Source organism: Rhinoderma darwinii, chromosome 4, assembly GCF_050947455.1.
Source record: "Rhinoderma darwinii isolate aRhiDar2 chromosome 4, aRhiDar2.hap1, whole genome shotgun sequence".
NCBI lineage: Eukaryota > Metazoa > Chordata > Amphibia > Anura > Rhinodermatidae > Rhinoderma > Rhinoderma darwinii.
Window position 1 is genome coordinate 185,240,978 of NC_134690.1, and position 20,265 is coordinate 185,261,242.

At 43.4% G+C, this 20,265-nt stretch overlaps 1 protein-coding gene across 14 annotated transcripts in view; it reads right to left on the reverse strand.

Moving 5' to 3' along the window:
• The window catches only part of DST (dystonin), a 546,107-nt gene that overhangs the window by 116,938 nt on the left and 408,904 nt on the right, over positions 1–20,265 (reverse strand). The gene's annotated exons all lie outside the window — the stretch shown is intronic.

Below are 20,265 nucleotides of genomic sequence, written 5' to 3' on the forward strand. Positions count from 1 at the left end.
AAGTAAAAAAGTGTTAATAAGAAAAAACTTTGTGTGTGAAAAATTAAATAAAGTCCATATAATATTTTATTAAATAAAAACACATAAATTTATAAAAAAAAATAATCATGACATTGTTCCTTTAAACACCATGGTTCTCCCAGAGTGTATGTGAAAGATGTTTAACTTCAAAATAGTTCCGATTACCATATGGGAGGGTCCTATAACTCTGTTCATCCTGAGCTTCCTGGTTCATCAATAGAATGCCATAACTACAGAAATGCCAAAACAAATGTGACACACATGGAGAACAATAAGAAAGAGTAGGGAGCTAGGGTAAATGTAAATCTGTGCAACAGTGCAAATTATATGCTACCCATAGTGAGAACAAAGCAGGCTGAAACCCCCCATGGGGGCTATACTAGTTAGCAGATGTGACATTTGTCATCACGACCAAATACAATGTTAAAAGTCAACAGAAGGCAAATCATCTGGTCCCGGGCGGCGAAGTCATCCCTTTGTGCTGCCTATAAAGAGAACCAATATAAGATTTTGATGCATTGGTATCACACTCCGGAATTCCTCCATCGAATTTTCCCTTCGGTATCAGATAGATGTTGGAGATGCCGCAGCGACATGGGGACACTTCCTCACATCTTTTGGGACTGTCGATTGCTGCGTCCTTTTTGGAGGGAGGTTGGAGACCTTATTCATAAAGTTATGGAGGTTAGACCCCCATTGCAAGCTCTGACCTATCTTCTCAATGTGCCACCCAGGGGTTGGAGGAAAGTCCAGTCCCGGTTGCTTCTACATATACTCACTGCCGCGAAATGTCTTATTGCGGCTCATTGGAAACGCATTACTCCTCCTACGCTGAATGCCCTTCATAATAGAATTAGAGAAGTTAGGAGAATTGAATCGCTGACAGCCTCAATGAACAATCGCATGGAATGCTTTACCAGTGTGTGGATGCCGTGGGACATGTATGATTCCTCTAGACCAGGGGTCTCAAACTCGGCCGGGTAAGTGGGCCGCATATAGAAAAAAATGTGATGTGGTCGGGCCGCATTACTTTCAAATTTGATACAATACAAAATTATTGTTAATCAATTAGTTATTTGAACTACTATAACACTATATTACTAGAATAATAATACTACATTACTATAATAATAGCGCTAGGTTTAAAATTTGAGATATTTCTCCACGTGCTTATTTCAACAATCCAGCTTTCCAGTTTAAGTGTCGCTAAATGCAGTTCGGCGGCTCAGTTAGCACACATGTCAAGATTGGGCAGCCCCTTTTTAGATAGTGCCGCAGTGCCCTCTGTGGATGCTGCCGCAGTGCCCTCTGTGGATGCTGCCGCAGTGCCCTCTGTGGATAATGCAACACACCCCTAGATGAGGCCACAGTGCCCTCTGTAGATAAGGCCACAGTGCCCTCTGTAGATAAGGCCACAGTGCCCTCTGTAGATAAGGCCACAGTGCCCTCTGTAGATAAGGCCACAGTGCCCTCTGTAGATAAGGCCACAGTGCCCTCTGTAGATAAGGCCACAGTGCCCTCTGTAGATAAGGCCACAGTGCCCTCTGTAGATAATGCAACACACCCCTAGATAATGCCAGTGTCCTCTTCAGATACTGTCACACACCCACTTGTAGATAACGCCACAGTGCCCTCTGTAGAGGCTGCCACAGTGCCCTCTGTAGAGGCTGCCACAGTGCCCTCTGTAGAGGCTGCCAAAGTGCCCTCTGTAGAGGCTGCCAAAGTGCCCTCTGTAGAGGCTGCCCCAGTGCCCTCTGTAGAGGCTGCCCCAGTCCCCTCTGTAGAGGCTGCCCCAGTATTGTCAGGGGCTTGCCCAGAGCTGGAGTCCCAGGCAGAGCACTAGTAGGCTCTTCCTGGGACTCCAGCTGTGCTCCTGACATCACTGGGACTCCTGCTCTGGGGAAGACCCTGACATCATTGTCGATGTATGGACAGCGATGTCCGAGGCTTTCCCGGAGCAGAGCCGATAATAGCGCTCTGCCCGGGACTCCGCTCTGGGGAAGACCCTGACACACTGTCCATATATGGGCAGCGATGTCAGGGAATTCCACAGAGTCCCGGAGCAGAGCCGACACCAGCGCTCTGCTCGGGACTCCGGCTCTGGGGAAGCCCCAGACATCGTTGTTCATATGTGGACAGCAATGTCAGGGAATTCCAATGAGTCCAGTTGCAGAGCCGACACCAGCGCTCTGCTCTGCTCTGGGCAAGACCCTGACACACTGTCCATATATGGGCAGCGATGTCAGGGAATTCCACAGAGTCCAGTAGCAGAGCCGACACCAGCGCTCTGCTCCGCTCTGGGCAAGACCCTGACACACTGTCCATATATGGGCAGCGATGTCAGGGAATTCCACAGAGTCCCGGAGCAGAGCCGACACCAGCGCTCTGCTCGGGACTCCGGCTCTGGGGAAGCCCCAGACATCGCTGTTCATATGTGGACAGCGATGTCAGGGAATTCCACAGAGTCCAGGAGCAGAGCCGACACCAGCGCTCTGCTCCGCTCTGGGCAAGACCCTGACACACTGTCCATATATGGGCAGCGATGTCAGGGAATTCCACAGAGTCCCGGAGCAGAGCCGACACCAGCGCTCTGCTCGGGACTCCGGCTCTGGGGAAGCCCCAGACATCGCTGTTCATATGTGGACAGCGATGTCAGGGAATTCCACAGAGTCCAGGAGCAGAGCCGACACCAGTGCTCTGCTCCGCTCTGGGCAAGACCCTGACACACTGTCCATATATGGGCAGCGATGTCAGGGAATTCCACAGAGTCCCGGAGCAGAGCCGACACCAGCGCTCTGCTCGGGACTCCGGCTCTGGGGAAGCCCCAGACATCGCTGTTCATATGTGGACTGCGATGTCAGGGAATTCCACAGAGTCCCAGAGCAGAGCCGACACCAGCGCTCTGCTCGGGACTCCGGCTCTGGGGAAGCCCCAGACATCGCTGTTCATATGTGGACAGCGATGTCAGGGAATTCCACAGAGTCCAGGAGCAGAGCCGACACCAGCGCTCTGCTCCGCTCTGGGCAAGACCCTGACACACTGTCCATATATGGGCAGCGATGTCAGGGAATTCCACAGAGTCCCGGAGCAGAGCCGACACCAGCGCTCTGCTCGGGACTCCGGCTCTGGGGAAGCCCCAGACATCGCTGTTCATATGTGGACAGCGATGTCAGGGAATTCCACAGAGTCCAGGAGCAGAGCCGACACCAGTGCTCTGCTCCGCTCTGGGCAAGACCCTGACACACTGTCCATATATGGGCAGCGATGTCAGGGAATTCCACAGAGTCCCGGAGCAGAGCCGACACCAGCGCTCTGCTCGGGACTCCGGCTCTGGGGAAGCCCCAGACATCGCTGTTCATATGTGGACTGCGATGTCAGGGAATTCCACAGAGTCCCAGAGCAGAGCCGACACCAGCGCTCTGCTCGGGACTCCGGCTCTGGGGAAGCCCCAGACATCGCCGTTCATATGTGGACAGCGATGTCAGGGAATTCCACAGAGTCCAGGAGCAGAGCCGACACCAGCGCTCTGCTCCGCTCTGGGCAAGACCCTGACACACTGTCCATATATGGGCAGCGATGTCAGGGAATTCCACAGAGTCCCGGAGCAGAGCCAACACCAGCGCTCTGCTCGGGATTCCGGCTCTGGGGGAAGCCCCAGACATCGCTGTTCATTTGTGGACAGCGATGTCAGGGAATTCCAGAGTCTCGGAGCAGAGCCGATACTAGCGGCTCTGTGTCCCGCGGGCCGCAGATGACAGCCCCAGGGGCCGCATGCGGCCCCCGGGCCACGTGCTTGAGACCCCTGCTCTAGACCACCATGATATGGTTCAATGCTCTCACTGTACACTTCTTGGATACAATAGGTAGAATATGATATCTTCTAAGTTCCTCTTTCCCTTACCGCGTCTTATTTATTATTGTACATTCCGAGCTGACAGTAGCCACATCAATGTTTGTATAACACATAGGCCATCCTTGGAAACTCCGTTCAATGTGTCCCCATTTTCTATTGTTGTTATACTGTATTGAACATGGTATGGAAGATCATTGTAATGTACAATTTATTTTTTTCTTCATTTCACTCTGTGTTTACAATGTTGTATTTGATACTGCTTTCTTTATATCAATACAAATAAAAAAAGATATCATTTTAAAAAAAAAGTCAACAGAAAATAAAACAACTCAGGAATTTATGTTTCCAGGACACAGAAAGTGGAATCTAATAAAAGATGCTACACCTATTCTGCAGTGTGCCTGTCTCAGGTGAAGGGAGCAGCATGTCTTCAAATAGTGTGATTGGTGCAACTTTCAAAATACTTTTTATTGAAAAATATTTTTACTTTTTGTGATACAGCTGCTTTGTATCCTGTATATAAAGCAGCTGTATCCATCGCTGTGATCTGAATCCATCAGGTAAGCGGCACTGACGGGTTTAGCGACATCGGGTCCGCGGGACTGACGGGTTCAGTGACAGAGGGTCCTGCGTATCTCTGACACGCAGGATCAACCTGAAATCGATCACATCTAAGTTATGAACTTAGATGTGATTGGTAACAGCTCGATCCTACGTGTCAGAGATAGGCAGGAACTGCATTCACTGAGCCCATCAGACCCAAGGACTTGACAGTCTTAGCGCACGATACAGCTGCTCTGTACACAGGATACAAAGCAGCTGTATCTCAAAAAGTAAAAATAATTTTCATTAAAAAGTATTTTGAAAGTTGCATCAATCAGACCGATTCATTTTTATTAAAAGAAAAACAAAAACGATTTCAAAGCTGTACATAGCCTTTAAAGTAAAAGTAAGACACACAACTCTGTTCACATTTTTATTACAAAAGTTATTGCCTAAAAAGTATACCCGTAATTAGAAATTTGTAGAAAAGTTAAAAGAAATAAATATTTTCAACAACAAACAATCAGAAACATTTCATTTCTATTACAATTGGTTTTAGTAAGGATATTACAATAAACCTATGATAATTATGTGTCATTACCTTCACACTACTTACTCTAATATTCATGGGAAAAATAAGACTCAAATACTAGCATACATCTCTCGACATGTTACAGCAAAGGACACCAGGAAATTCAATTGTAACAGTCAACATTTAATAACCTATGTTAAGGCCAAAGTATTGAACTATGGCACAACACTCATAAATATATCTCAAATAATGAAGTGTTACCCAATTCAAACAGTGCCGATAGTCAAAATCTAAACCAAGGTCAGTGGTGACATTAATGCTTTTCCAGTGATATATATTAACCCCTTCCTGACATTTGTTGCATGGATACGTCATGGAAAGACAGTGCTTCCAGCATTTTTCCGTATCCATACGACAAATGGTGGACACCAGCTCAGAAGCTGAGTCGGTGCCACCATTCCCGGGTGTCGGCTGCATGTTACAGTTGACACCCTGGGGTAATGGCGGTTACCAAAGTTTGCTCCGATCCCCGCAATTAACCCCTTTAATGCAGCGGTCAAAAGCGATCGCTGCATTTAAGGCGTTTGCAACTCATTGGCAAACCAGCAATGAAATTGCCAGGGTGCCGGTGGCTGCAAAGGCAACCGGAGGCCTAAAACCAGCCTACCGGCATGCCTAGTACGGAAGCCTTTCAGGCCCCACTCAGAGGCAGGGCCTAAAATGCTTCCGTAGCCGTCGGCAAGATGGCGCCGGCACAGTAGCTGAGCCAGCGTCATCAGCGGTCAATGTCAGATGACATCCACCTGTAATGGCAGGAACCGGAGCTTCTTAGTGGTTGGCAGCAGATTGGCAGACCTACCCTGCAACCGCAGGGCTGCCGACTGCTGTTATGGCAACAGGAGGCCTAACAATGGCCTCCTGCTCTGCCGTTATGGAACCCAATTAGGCCCCGACCGGAGGCGAAGCCTAATCGGCTTGCTGTCAGTGAATGACTGACAGATCTAATGCATTGAACTACATAGGTAGTGCAATGTATTAGAAAAAAAAAAATCTGACAGTTGGACCTTCAAGTCCCCTAGTGGGACTAAAGAAAAGTGGAAGAAAAAGTGAAAAAATTTAATCAAAGTTTCAAGTAATAAAATAAAACACAATCCTCCTTTTATAATTATCAAGTCCTTTATTATTGGAAAAAAATAAATGAACCATACATATTTGATATCGCCACGTCCGTAACGGACTGCAATATAAAAATATTATACGATTTATTCCACGCGGTGAACGTCGTAAAAAACAACCGTAAAAAACTCAGTTTTTTGGTCACTTTGCCCTACAAAAATTGGAATAAAAAGTGATCAAAAAGTCGCATGTATCCAAAAATGGTACCTATAAAAACTATAGCTTGTCTTACAAAAATCAAGCCCTCATAAAGCTCCGTAGACGAAAAAATTTAAAAGTTATGGTTCTCACAACATGGTGACAGAAAAAAATACATTCTTTTTACAAAAGTAATTTTATTGTGCAAAAAGTTGTAAAACATAAAAAAGTGCTATAGATTTGGTATTGTCGGAATCGTACTGACCGGCAGAATAAAGTTAACATGTAATTTATAACGCATGGTGAAAGCTGTATAAAAAAAACAAAAAAAAAACTATGCCAGAATTGAGGTTTTTGGTCACCTTGCCTCCCAAAAAATAGGATAAAAAATGATCAAAAAGTCACTTGTACCCCAAACTGCTACCAATAATAACTACTGCTCGTCCCGCAAAAAAAATCCCTCATGACACTACGTCTATGAAAAAATAAAATTAGTGAAGGCTCCAATATGTCAGGAAATAAAAAATATGCAGTTGTGCAAGCCTTCTGTTTCAAGAGGCGATTTATCAAGGGGGAACCAGGAAGGGTAGGGCCAAAACATATCTGCTGGAATCGAGGGTGCCCGTATTATACTAAAGGGGGATAAGAAAGGACACCATTTATCAGTGTGACACTGGCCTGTGCATAAAGGATTGCTTCACAGCGTAACACACATCTATGGATTCTTTTATTGGTTTTTTTACCCCCTTATTATACCACCTGACTATGCCCCTGATATACACTGCCCAGTTTACATATACACACACATTATAAATTGAAATACTAGTAAAACTCCAAACACAACTACTACTAAGCAAAATCCACGCTCCAAAAACCAAATGGCGCTCCCTCCCTTCTGAACCCTACAGTGTGCCCAAACAGCAGTTTACTTCCACATATATGGCATTGCCATACCCGGGAGAACCCTTTTAACATTTTTTGGGGTGTGTGTCTACAGTGGCACAAGCTGGGCACGACATATTTGCCACTGAAATGGCATATCTAGGGAAAAATGTTATTTTTTACTTTGCACCATCCGCAGCGCAATAATTTATGGAAAAGACATGTGGGGTGAAAATGCTCACTACAACCCTTAATAAATGCCTTGAGGGGTGCAGTTTCCAAAATGGGGTCACTTGTCAGGTTTTTTTTTTTATTATTTCACATCAGAGCTCTGCAATTGTGAACCAATACTTTGTAAATCGCCAAATTAGGCCTCAACTTCACATGTGCTCTTTCACTCCTGAGCCGTCAATTGTCCAGGCAAAAGATTAGGGCCACATGTAGGGTGATTCTAAAACCGGGAAACACAGCATAATAATTAGAGAGCTGTCTTGTTATGATAGCACAAACTGGGCACCACATATTGCCATATCTATGGAAAAATCACATTTTCACTCTGCAACATCGAGTGCACACTAATTTCTGCAAAACACCTACGGGTTAACATGCTCACTACACCCCTAAGTGAATACCTTGAGGGGTGTAATTTCCAAAATGCGGTCACTTCTGGGGGGTTTCCACTGTTTTGGTCCCACAGGTGCTTTGCAAATGTGACATAGCGACCAGAAACCAATCCAGCAAAATCTGCACTCCAAAAGCCACATGGCGCTCCTTCCCCTCTGAGCCCTACTGTGTGCCCAAAAAGTAGTTTATTACCACATATGGGATATTGCCGTACTCGGGAGAAATTGATTTACAAATGTTTGGGTTCTTTTTTTCCTTTATTTTGTTGAGAAATGAAAAATTTTGAGCCAAAGCTACGTCTTATTGAAGAAAAGGGATTGTTTTTATTTTCACTGCCCAATTCTAATAAAATCTATGAAGCACCTATGGGGTCAAAATGCTCACTACACCCCTAGATGAATTTCTCAAGGGGTGTAGTTTCCTAAATGGAGTCACTTTGAAAATGAAACATGGCCTCCGCAAACTATTCCTGCTAAATTTGTGCTCCAAAAGCCATTGAGCTCTTTCCCTTCTAAGCCCTGCTGTGTGTTCAAACAGCCATTTATGACCACATGTGGGGTATTGTTTTACTCAGAAGAAATTGCTTTACAAATTTTGAGGTGCTTTGTCTCCTTTAGAAAGTAGATTTTCATTTTCACGGCCTACTTCCTATAATTTCTGCAAAAAAAACTGTGCGGTCAAAATGCTCACTATTCACCTAGATAATTTCATTGAGGGGTGTAGTTTCCAAAATGGGGGTCACTTTTTGGGGATTTCCACTGTTTTGGCACCGCAAGAGCCCTTCTAACCTGACATGATGCCTAAAATATATTCTAATAAAAAGGAGGCCCAAAATCCACTAGTTGCTCCTTTGCTTCTGAGGCCTGTGCTTCAGTCCAGTAGCACACTAGGGACACATGTGGGATATTTCCTAAAACTGCAGAATCTGGGCAATAAACATTGAGTTGCGTTTCTCTGGTAAAACTTTCTGTGTTTCAAAAAAAATGGATTCAACATGAATTTCACCTCTACTTTGCTTTAAATCCTGTGAAATGTCTAAAGGGTTAAGAAACTTTCTAAATTCTGTTTTGAATACTTTGAGGGGTGAAGTTTTTAAAATGGGGTGACTTATTGGAGGTTTCACTAGTCACCTGACTAAAATTTGTAACCTCTCCCTTTCTTCTGGAATCTTTCCCTCCTCTTTTAAACATGCCCTTATAAACGCATTACTGAAAAAAAACAACTCTTGACCCATCCAGCGCTGCGAACTACCGATCAGTCTCTAATCTGCCCTTCATCTCCAAACTCCTGGAACGCTTGGTCTACTCTCACTTTATCCGCTATCTCACTGCGAACTCAATTCTTGACCCCTTACAATCTGGTTTCCGCACGCTACACTCCACAGAGACTGCCCTTACTAAAGTCTCAAACGATCTCTTGGCGGCTAAATCGAACGGAAAATCCTCTCTACTGATTCTTCTGGATCTCTCTACAGCCTCTGACACTGTAGACCACAAACTCCTACTTAACATGATCCACTCTATTGGTTTTAAAGACACTGCTCTCTCTTGGTTTTCTTCCTATCTCTCTGACCACTCGTTCAATGTGTCATTTGCTGGTTCTGCTTCTTCTCCTCTTCCCCTTGCTATTGGGGCTCCCCAGGGATTAGTTCAAGGTCCGCTTCATTTTTCTCTCTGCACAGACCCTATTGGACAAACCATCAGCAGATTTGGCTTCCAGTACCATCTGTACGCTGATGACACCCAACTATATACCTCCTCCCATGACATTACCCATGCTGTAATACAAAACACCAGTGATTGTCTATCAGCTGTCTTTAAGATCATGTCATGTCTCTTCACGCTCCTGTCACTTTCACCTTAAAAACATCTCCAGAATCTGAACTTTTCTTACTGTGCAAACAGTCGCTATTATTCACTCTCATCTTGATTACTGTAACTCATTACTAATCGGTCTTCCCGTAACTAAACTCTCCCATCTCCAGTCTATTCTTAATTCTGCAGCCAGGCTCATCTATCTGACCAACCGCTATACCAACACCTCTACCCTCTGCCAAATTCAACCTTTTTACTCTTACTTATTACTCTCACCCACAAAGCTCCCACAGTGCTGCACCTCCTTACATCTCCTCCCTCATCTCAGTTTACCACCGTACTCGGGCTCTACGTTTTGCTAACTTTACCACAGAAACTTTACCGAAGTGTTGGGAGTCTGAATAGACATCGCATCCTGCCTGGAGGCAATGTCTATTCACTCTCAAGACACTTCAGTAAAGTTAATGTAGGTGTACGTGACAGCACAGCATGATTTCACGAGATCACGCTGTGCTGTGAATACAAATGGACATGAATGGAGAGAAGTGTATGACGCTGATTGGTCAGCGTCATACACTCCTCTTTATAATGCCCACTCGGTCAAAAGTTAAAAAACGCTCAGTTGGGCATTAAGAAGCTAATTAGCATAAATCTAAAATTGTTCATAACTTGCTAAAAAATGATCGTTTTTCAAAATAAAAAACACTGTTGTTACATCTACATTACAGCGCCGATCAGATTATGTAGGAGATAGGGCACTTATAATCTGGTGACAGAGCCTCCTTAACACTGTGTGTATGTGTAATCCCGGCCTTAAAGGGGCTTTCCAGCCACTACAAATTGATGGCCTAACCTCAGGATAGGCCATCAATAGCTGATGAGTCCGGGTCAGACTTTTGGGACCCCCGCCGATCTGCTATTTTGAAGGGGCCGCAGCGCTCGAATGAGCGCGGCTTTCCCTTCATTTCTTCTTGCTTACTGTGAGTCGTCGACACGCATTTAGCTGCGATTCACAGGTTTTGCAGCCTTTTCTCCAATTGAAGTTAATGGGAGAAGGCTGCAATACTGTGAATCGCCGCTAAAAGCGTGTTGACGACTCACAGTGAGCAAGAAGAAAGGAAGGGGAAGCAGTGCTCGTACACGCGTTGCGGCCGTTTCATAATAGCTGAACGGGGAAGGTACCGAAAGTCGGACCCCGGCCCATCAGCTATTGATGGCCTATCCTGAGGATAGGCCATCAATTTTTAGTGACTGCAAAACCCCTTTAAGGGCACAACAGCCCTCAACTACCAAGCCACACTGTACATGATGATACACAGAACATTTTCAGTCCACTTCGTGGTGCAAAAGGGTAAAGAACTATTGCAGAACTGTTCAGGAAGTGTACCAGAAGTAAAGGACTATTGTACTATCTCCTTAGCGTCTTGTACAGTTATAGAGCAGAGAACAGAGGACCCTCAGTCTTATCTGAAACCATCAGCCAAAATTTGTTAATAGTGCCAGAGGACATTTCTAGCTGCATTTTTAGTTGTGATCTCTGAGATAATTTATCCCCAAGGGAATAAAATAAGACACTAGAATGTATATAAAGTTAATACCCAGGGCACTTTTCGCCTAAATAATGGTCACACAAGCCGTATGTTGTTGTTTTTAATGGTAGAATTTAAAGTACCATATAATGTATTAAGAAACAGTTAAAAATTATTTTGTAGGGTGGAATGGGGTAAAAACAGAAATTCCTCCATAGTGTTTTGGGTTTAATTTTGACAGCGTTCATCATGTTGTACAAATGACATGTTTACTTTATTCTGCAGATCAGAATGATTGCGGCCATACCAAATTTATAAAGTTTTCTTTTATCTTTTACAAAATATAAATAATCTGTTAAAAAAAAAACTTTTGTGTTGCCATGTTCTGAGAACCATAACTTTATTATTTATCCGTCAATGATGCTGTGTGACGTCTTGATTTTTGCGGGGCGAGTTGTAAGTTTTATTGGTTCTATTTGACTATTTCAACATTTGTATTAATTTTTTGGGGAGACAATGTGACCAAAAACCAGCAATTTCATTTTTTATTTATTTTTTAATGTGTTCACCGTGCAGGATAAATAACATTATATTCTAATAGTTTGGATCATTACGGAAGTGGTGATACAAATTATGGTTATCCTTTTATTGTTGACATTATTTTAGGGAAAAAATGGGAAAAGGGGGATGCTTTGTACTTTTAATATTTTTTTAATGTATAATGTATATATATATATATATTCTTAAAAATGTTACTAAACTACTTTGTTAGATCACTGGCACAATACACTGCAATGTATTGCAGTGTATAGTGCATTTTACGTCCTTCTATTATAGAAGGACCAACATTGCAGACCGGCTGCAAAGACAAACCCTTGGCAACCCACAATCGTGCCGTGGAAAGGCTAATGGGATGACAGAAGGGGCCCCCCTTTGTCTAATGGCTTAGATGCCTTGGTCACCAGTGACCAAGGCATCTAAGAGGTTAAACGCCCAGGAAAGGAGATATCTCCGATCCTGGGCGTTAGAGAAAAGTTTTGTCTACTGAGCATGCTCCACACTCCCCCCCCCCCCCTCCAAATATGATGTACATGTACAAGTGAAAGATTTACTTGCCTAGGGCCCTGTTGCAATTCCCTGCATATCAGGTGGTCCATGTGCCACTGTGTAGGGAAAACCAGTGATATCTCGCAGCACTGCGACCACTTCATTCTCATGAGCAGTGGGTGTACCAGAGGTCAGCCCCCCACCGATCATAAAGTGATGGAATATTCTAGCGATATTGGAATACCCCTTTAAGTACAGGTAAATAATAGACTTTTGGAATATACTGTAAGTCCAATTATTAAAGTAGCTGCAGTGCCTCAGGGCCCATCCTGGTGCTGCACAATGCACCCTTACAGGTACTCCTTAGGAGTAATTACCTCATTACAATAGCCAAATGCTTTTATGCATTAAAAAAACAACACATTGTGGTGCAGTTGTTCTTCCGGGATGTCCGCTACGGAAAACTGCACGTTAAAAAAAACAACACATACTTACCCACTGACGACCTGCAAACCGGCCTCCTGGGATGACGTTTTATGAAACGTCATCCCAGAAGGCCGGCCTGGAAGAAGTGCAGAATTCTGGGTAAGTATAAGATTTTTTTTTTATGAGTTTTTTGCAGCGGAATCACTGCTTTTCTGCCGCCAAAAAAATACAACATCTGCTATTTGTTACGGGTTTTACCTCCCCATTGAATGCAATGGGGAAAACCTGCAACACAAAAGCAGCGATTGCGTAAATACATTGACATGCTACTGATTAAAACAACGCACCGCAGGTCAATTTCTGAGCGTTTTTTCCGCTTATCATTTACGCAGTGTGGGAATGAGATTTGTTCAAAGCTTATTCACTCTGCTGCTACTGTATTATGCTGCAGATTTTCCGCAACGAAATCTGTTGCGAAAAATCCAAAGTATTTACGCTACGTGTGAACTTACCCTCAGGGTAAGAATATAGTGGGCACAGTTTACTCATAATGTGCTCACCATAGTAAAGGCTTTCAGTCTGCTTATAAAATGTATGAAAACCTATGAAAATTGTTCCGGTCAGCCCCCATTGCCCACTGTAATGACTGATGTTGACCTTTGGGACCCATCATGGGATGCTTGATATATGTGACAGTGGTATTTTGTAGGAAGCTCAGAAGAAGTGAACGCACCAGATTCCCATTACAGGATACTTTCTAATCCCTCATATTATCTACCGGTAATTATGTATTTACTCACATTCACATACTTACTATTAGATTATTGCATGTCTAGGCATGATGTGATAATAAGGGTCGGAGTGGAGTGTAAAGTGTATACACCTTTAAATCTGGCAGCTGGTAGGCACAGCCCTTGTTACACCAATTTAAATTGCACAAATATTTCTGGTGAATTGCGTCACTTTTAGTTAAATAAAACCGCAATACAAAAAACCTGAACCGTATAAACTATGCCATTATCCTAATATAATGCTTTTACTGCTTTTATCTTGAAAGATAGCTCAAACAGGTGATTACAAGTGTCAAGTATCGTTCGTGGACCCACTTGGCCGTACCGTCTTGGCGGTATGGCAGCTGGTCAACAGGGCGCAGGTAACAGTCTATAGTTCGGATAGGGTACCTGTGGCAGCTCGGACAGTAGCAAGGCAGGCTTGGCTGGGACTAGGCAGAGGGTACACGTCAGGCGTGGAGTAGAAGGACAGGCGTGGAATACAGCACAGCATGGCTACAGCACAGCACTTGACCAAGATAGCATGGGATACAGGATACAGGAAACACTGGGAACTGGAAAACACTGGGAGACCATTTGCATAGACAAACTAGGATAGGACAAACAACGCTCAGGCATCGAAGCAAGTGGCTGGGCCCCTCTTATGGTCCAGGGCGCTCAAGGGATGATTAAACATTAAAGTCCGGTGCGCACGCACCCTACGGGACCCGGCCGAGGTGAGTGGAAGTGAGTGCTGGCGTCTCCTGAGGAGGAGACTGGGGCCAGAGCTCGCAGACCCATGGCTGCGGCCGTCAGGTGGAGAGTGAACCTGACGGCCCGCAGCCACAGACATGACAACAAGGCATTTTACAGGAATGCCACTACCCTAAATCCAAGGTACTATTTGATGTCATTTTCTACAAACCTCCATGTACAATTGCTTCATTTGTTGGCACAGATTAATTGAACAAAAGATCTCAGTATTTATATATCTCAATTATCAAGCACACCCAAGTAAAAAGAAAGCTATCAACTTGCATTTTAGAACATTGGCGACCCTTATTTTTCCTATTGCTATTCCTAGTCACCATCAAACACCCAGGGCTAAATTATAGGGAGCGGTAAAAGGGGCAAATGCCAGGATCCTTCACCTTACATCTTCCTCGAGTGCTTTTTATACATTCCATGCAGAAAGACACAGTAGTTTAAAAACTTTTAAATGAACACTTTTCAAACAAATTCTGGTAATCTGATAGTATACCTTATATAGCTCAACTTTGTAATTTACTTACTGTTAAAATGTAGTTGTTTTATCCATGCATTTATCTTCTGTGTGAAGTTACTGCCACTAGGTGTCTCCCTTCCTGTAAACTGCTTTCCACCCCCTGTTATCAAGCAATGTCCATCCCCGGTTACAGAGCAGAATTAATGGGCTACAGAAGGTGGGGGTGTGTTTCTTCACTGTCTGCCAATATAAGTCTATGGAGAGGGGGTCCAGGAGGATGGAGTAGAGTGAGAAAGAGAAACAGACACTTTGCCCATACAAGTCTATGGAGAGGGGAGCAGTGTGAGAAGACATGATAGCAGTTAGTCTCCACCCACTATCTCAGAGAAAAATGTGAATCAGAGTTAGAGTCTGCAAAGGGGAAATCTGCTATATACAAGTCATATAATGGCCAGAAATAGTGTTAATGCTCATGTACACACATATGACAACTTATTCTGAAAAGACTCCTGAAAAATTAGGTATGTTTTAAGTTTTTATATGTGGCATAAGAGATGATTATGCGGCTTGTACGAATATATATTTAGTTGGTGCTCCTTTTGCTTTGCTCCATCTGCTTACACTGCTAGCCATAAAAAATCCAGTAGCTGAGCATTCAAGCTGTACCAGTTGGTATACTGTCATAGGGAGAGGAGGTATAAGGCACTGCCGGACACCTCCAGCTTCGATTACCTCTATGGGCACAAATGAGCCTGCATGACTGATCCTTGTTTTCCAAAGCTACTAACATTGGGGGAAAGGCAAAATTCACTTGGCTGATCTAACGGATCGACCAACAATTATCTAATGTGTATGGTCAACTTGAGTTGACACCAGCATTATATGACAGTTACAGGGGAAGTGGTCTCAACCAAATTTATTGCCCAGGAGTCCCATCAACCTTGATCTGGCCATAAGCAAATTAACATACAAAAGCATGAACATGTTAAGTAGAAGACTTAAGTGGACTGAAATACTTGTGTTTTGCCCGGAGGGCCGTCTACATTTTATGGGACAGGAATATGCTCAACACTTAACTAAAAAATTGTCCACTGTGGACTATTAAACAACTGTCTACACCACAGACTAGTTGATAGACTGTTATTTCTCTTTTATTATGCTTACTTGGATGGCTATTACATGGAGAATACGTAGATATTATCCACTCTCCTACTAGATGGGTAGAAAGGCCTAGCAGAATGCATTTACACAAGTGAAATATTTATTGTAACTTGGAGACTGTCTCAGGAAATGTACTTATTTACATCTGGCCACAGATAGCTATGGTCAATGAGTCTGGATTTAACTTCATTTAGCATCAGCATAATTTCATATACTGGAAACCACAAAGCAATAGGCAGGTTTATGTAGCTTAAACAAATGCTCGTAAAGGAAATAAAATTGTTTGGACAAAATAATAGATTTATTTGTAATCTTTGTACAAACATAAATACCCTTAATTTATAGCACCAAATTTTGGACAGAATAACCTCATGTCTAAACATTTTTATTTAGTGGGAAATAATTTATTAAACAACGATTCTAAAGTGAAGGTCGCCCTTTGTCTTACAATTGGTATGTAGGCACCAGTGTTTTCATGTGTTACTGAGGGGGGGGGGGATGTGTGAAGATACAATACATGCCAAGGTTTTACATTTGCTGAATATATGTCATTACTAATCAATAGTGGAGCTTTAAGACTATCTCTGTTTTTTACAGTTTCCACGCAAGCCTTCCTCTCAGTACATAAAAACCATAAAACTTACAATCTTTCTTCTTTCCCTTTGTCTTTTAGGTTTTTACGTGTAGCTTTATGTTTTTTTTTGTGCAATCTTCAAGATATATAAGTGGGAGGGACTGAAAACATGCCTGTGTAGTGTGAAGATGCAGTGTATTGTATAGCAAATACAACTTCCTGTAGAATTGTCTGTATTTGTAGCCACACGTAGTAAAATGGTGGTGACCCAGACAGGAGGCCTAATAGTTTATAGTCAACCTGAACTATGGAGAATACTCAAAAAAGAAGATGAGTGTGCAAGAGGAGAAATAAACATAGATATTGCACAAGTATCTCATATTAACAAAAGTATGTTAAGGCCAGGACCACAAACATAGTTTTGATGCAGTTTTTGGATCAGGTTTTTAAATACAAAAGAAAGAAAACGCATCAGTCTTTTCTTTATGCCTTTCATTCCTTTAGGATCCACTTCTGTCTTTGGTTCACAACTGACCCAAAAATGGCAACAAAACTGTGTGTTGGATCCTGGTCTTATGCAGTTACTGCAAGAGGCTTTAGACATTAACTTCTCTATATCTTTCCCACACCTTCACCTGCAGCAACACTCCCATATGGCCTCCCTTAGATTTCTGGTAATGAGAACATGACTCTGGGTTCAACCTCCGCTCCTTTCCTACGATCTCCCTTTATTCTCTTTCTCTCAATCCCAAATCTGTAATAAAAAAGTGCACAATCTGTCTGTTTATTTGAGTAAGTACTGTGATAGTCAGTTGGTAATGGCTACGTACAGTTAGTAAATGACTGTCCTATTCACTAATCAATCTGCAGTTTATAAGCTGTCACTTACTGCATGAATGAAATTAGATTGAATATCATCATTTCATAGTGGCTTGTGGCTACAATCTTCTCCGGCTTGTGGAAAATCATTATGATACGTTTACTCTGGTTACTTTGGCAGACAAAGTTGGGTTAATTAAAAATGATTCCCAGAAACGGGAGGCTGGAGTTGGACAAGTTCCCACTACTTATATGATAGACTCTACAGGAAGTGCTTTACATTGTTAATCGTGAGTGATAGAAATAGACATACACAGATGATGTTGAAGTGAAAAAGATCTTTTCAGTGATCTAACTGGTGTTTTTACTTTGGAGACGCCATAATTGCAGATTTACATAATTACAATCATTTTGTGTTTAATAAAGGGGTTATTCCATCTTGGACATTTATGGCATATCCACAGGATAAGTCATAAAAGTCCGATAGATGCGGGTCCCACCTCTGGGACCCGCACCCTTCTCTAGAACGGGCCCCCTAAACCCTGTTCTAGATAACTCGACTCCACTGCCTCCCGGCCACTTCCTGGTTAGGTGGTTGGGAGTTACGAAAACAGCTGAGTGCTCGCTGTGCTACGCTGTTTCCGTAACTCCCATTCTCTTTTATGGGAGTTACGGAAACAGCGTAGCTCAGTGAGCTCCGCTGTTTCCGTAACTCCTGACAACCTAACCAGGAAGTGCCCGGGAGGCAGCGGGAGCAGAGCATGGTAGAACGGGTTTAGGCGGCTCCGTTATAGAGATAGGAGAGCATCCCAGAGGTGGGACCCGCATCTATCAGACTTTTATGGCATATACTGTGGATATGCCATAAATGTTCAAGATAGGAAAACCCCTTTAAGACTTCCGTATCTGTCGTTATTTCAACCTCTATTTCACAGCTTTATTTTTAAAACAGACAAAACAAACTATAATATTAAAAGGTTTGGTCAATGGTGAATTGTGTGTGACTATATATAGTGATATCTGTATATGTGTCATCAACAGAAACCACTCCAATGGCTGCAGTAAGTGACAGCTTATAAACTGCAGATTGATTAGATGAAATTATAGGCAGTTATTTCACAGCACAGGAAAAGTTGCTCTGAACATATTAGAAACATGGGTATACAAATGAATAAAAAGGTCACTCTTTTATTTTCTCTGTCATTTTTCATGTTGGTAGGTGGTATGTAGACCAAAAGGATAAAACTGCATAATATTGTGTAGGTCTCCCTCGTGCTACCAAAACAGCCCTGACCCGTCGAGGCATGGACTCCACAATACCTCTGAAGGTGCCCTGTTGTATCTGACACCACCTCTTTGTTATGTTCCTCAAACCATTCCTAAACAATATTTGCAGTGTGGCAGGTTGCATTATCCTGCTGGAAGAGGCCACTGCCATTAGGGAATACTGTTATGATAAAGGGTTGTACTGTAACAACGTTTAGGTAGGTGATACGTGTCAAAGTAACGTCCACATGAATGCCAGGACCCAATGTTTATCAGCAGAACATTGCCCAGAGCATCACATACCCTCCACCAGCTTGCCTTCTTCCCATAGTTTATCCGGTGCCATGTCTTTCCCAGGTAAGCGACGCACACACACTTGGCCATGCACATGATGTAAAAGAAAAGGTGATTCATCAGACCAGGCCACCTTTTTCCATTGCTCCATGGTCCATTTCTGATGCTCACATGCCTATTGTATAGGCTTTTGGCAGTGGACAGGGGTCAGCATGTCAGCATGGGCACCAAATGCAGTGAAGTGCGATGCACTGTGTGTCCTGACACCTTTCTATAATAAACAGTATTAACTTTTTCAGAAATTTGTGGTACAGTTGCTCTTCAGTGGGATCAGAACTGACGGGCTAGCCTTTGTTCCCCAGTCCTCAATGAGCTGTGGGCGCCAATCACCCTGTCGCCATTTCACCGAATGTCCTTCCTTGGACCAGTACTAACCACTGTATACCAGTAACACCCCACAAGACCTGTTGTTTTAGGCCTCATGCACACGACTGTAGCCATGTGCACGGCCGTGATTTTCGGGTCGGCCGGCTGCGGACTGTCAGCCGCAAGCCGCCTGAAAATCGCGGGACATGCACATGGCCGCGGCCATTATTTTCAATGAGCCCGGACCGCAGAAGACGGCCGTAATAAGACAGGTCCGTTCTTTCTGCGGTGCGGGCTCCCGCGCCATGCACAGACCGTAAAAACTACGGTCGTGTGCATGGCCCCATAGAAATGAATGGGGCCGCAATTCTCCCGTGGATTTTCAAGGGAATTGCGGCCGCAAAAGCACGTTTGTGTGCATGGGGCCTTAGAGATGCTCTGACCTAGTTGTCTAGCCATCACAATTTGGCCCCTTTCAAAGTCGCTCAGATCTTTGCCTATTTTTCCTGGTTCCAACACAACTTGAAGAACGGACTGTTCACTTGCTGATAATATATCCCACCCCATGACAGGCGCCATTATAAACAGATAATCAATGTTGTTCACTTCACCTGTCAGTGATTTTAATGTTATGGCTGTTCGGTGTATACGACTTGAGCATTTTTTTCAACGTGACAGGTAGCAGTTACAGATGGTCATTCAATTCTTACAAATAAACAAAGTTTTTAATGCTACAACACAAAAATTGCTGGGGCTCCAGGGAAAGCTTCTTGTGACTAAAAGCTATTTTTTACGCACTGGTGATTTTATTCTTTTTCATGTGTCAACCATTGCTAACACTTCAAGAACAGTGTGAACACCTCGGTATAAAGATAATTTCATGATGTCACGTGCATCTCTAGCCTTTCTGTTGTGATGAATTCATTTTAAAACCACCATGGCGCTACATCTTTACTGGGAAATGAGACAGATACGAAAAGATAATGTACTGTGTTCAGTAGAGTCTTAGGTGCTCAACCTGTCATATATATATAGCCCAGGAGGGTAAGCGTCTAAAGGGGAGACTCACATCGTCCTTATGACGGGCTTTTAATAGGGGCAGCACAGTGTACAGTCATAGTCATGGGGGTACTTCGCTTAGAAACAATGTGAAACACTGATCTAGGGTGTTAGTTAACCTTGACCACAAAATATATATATATTAA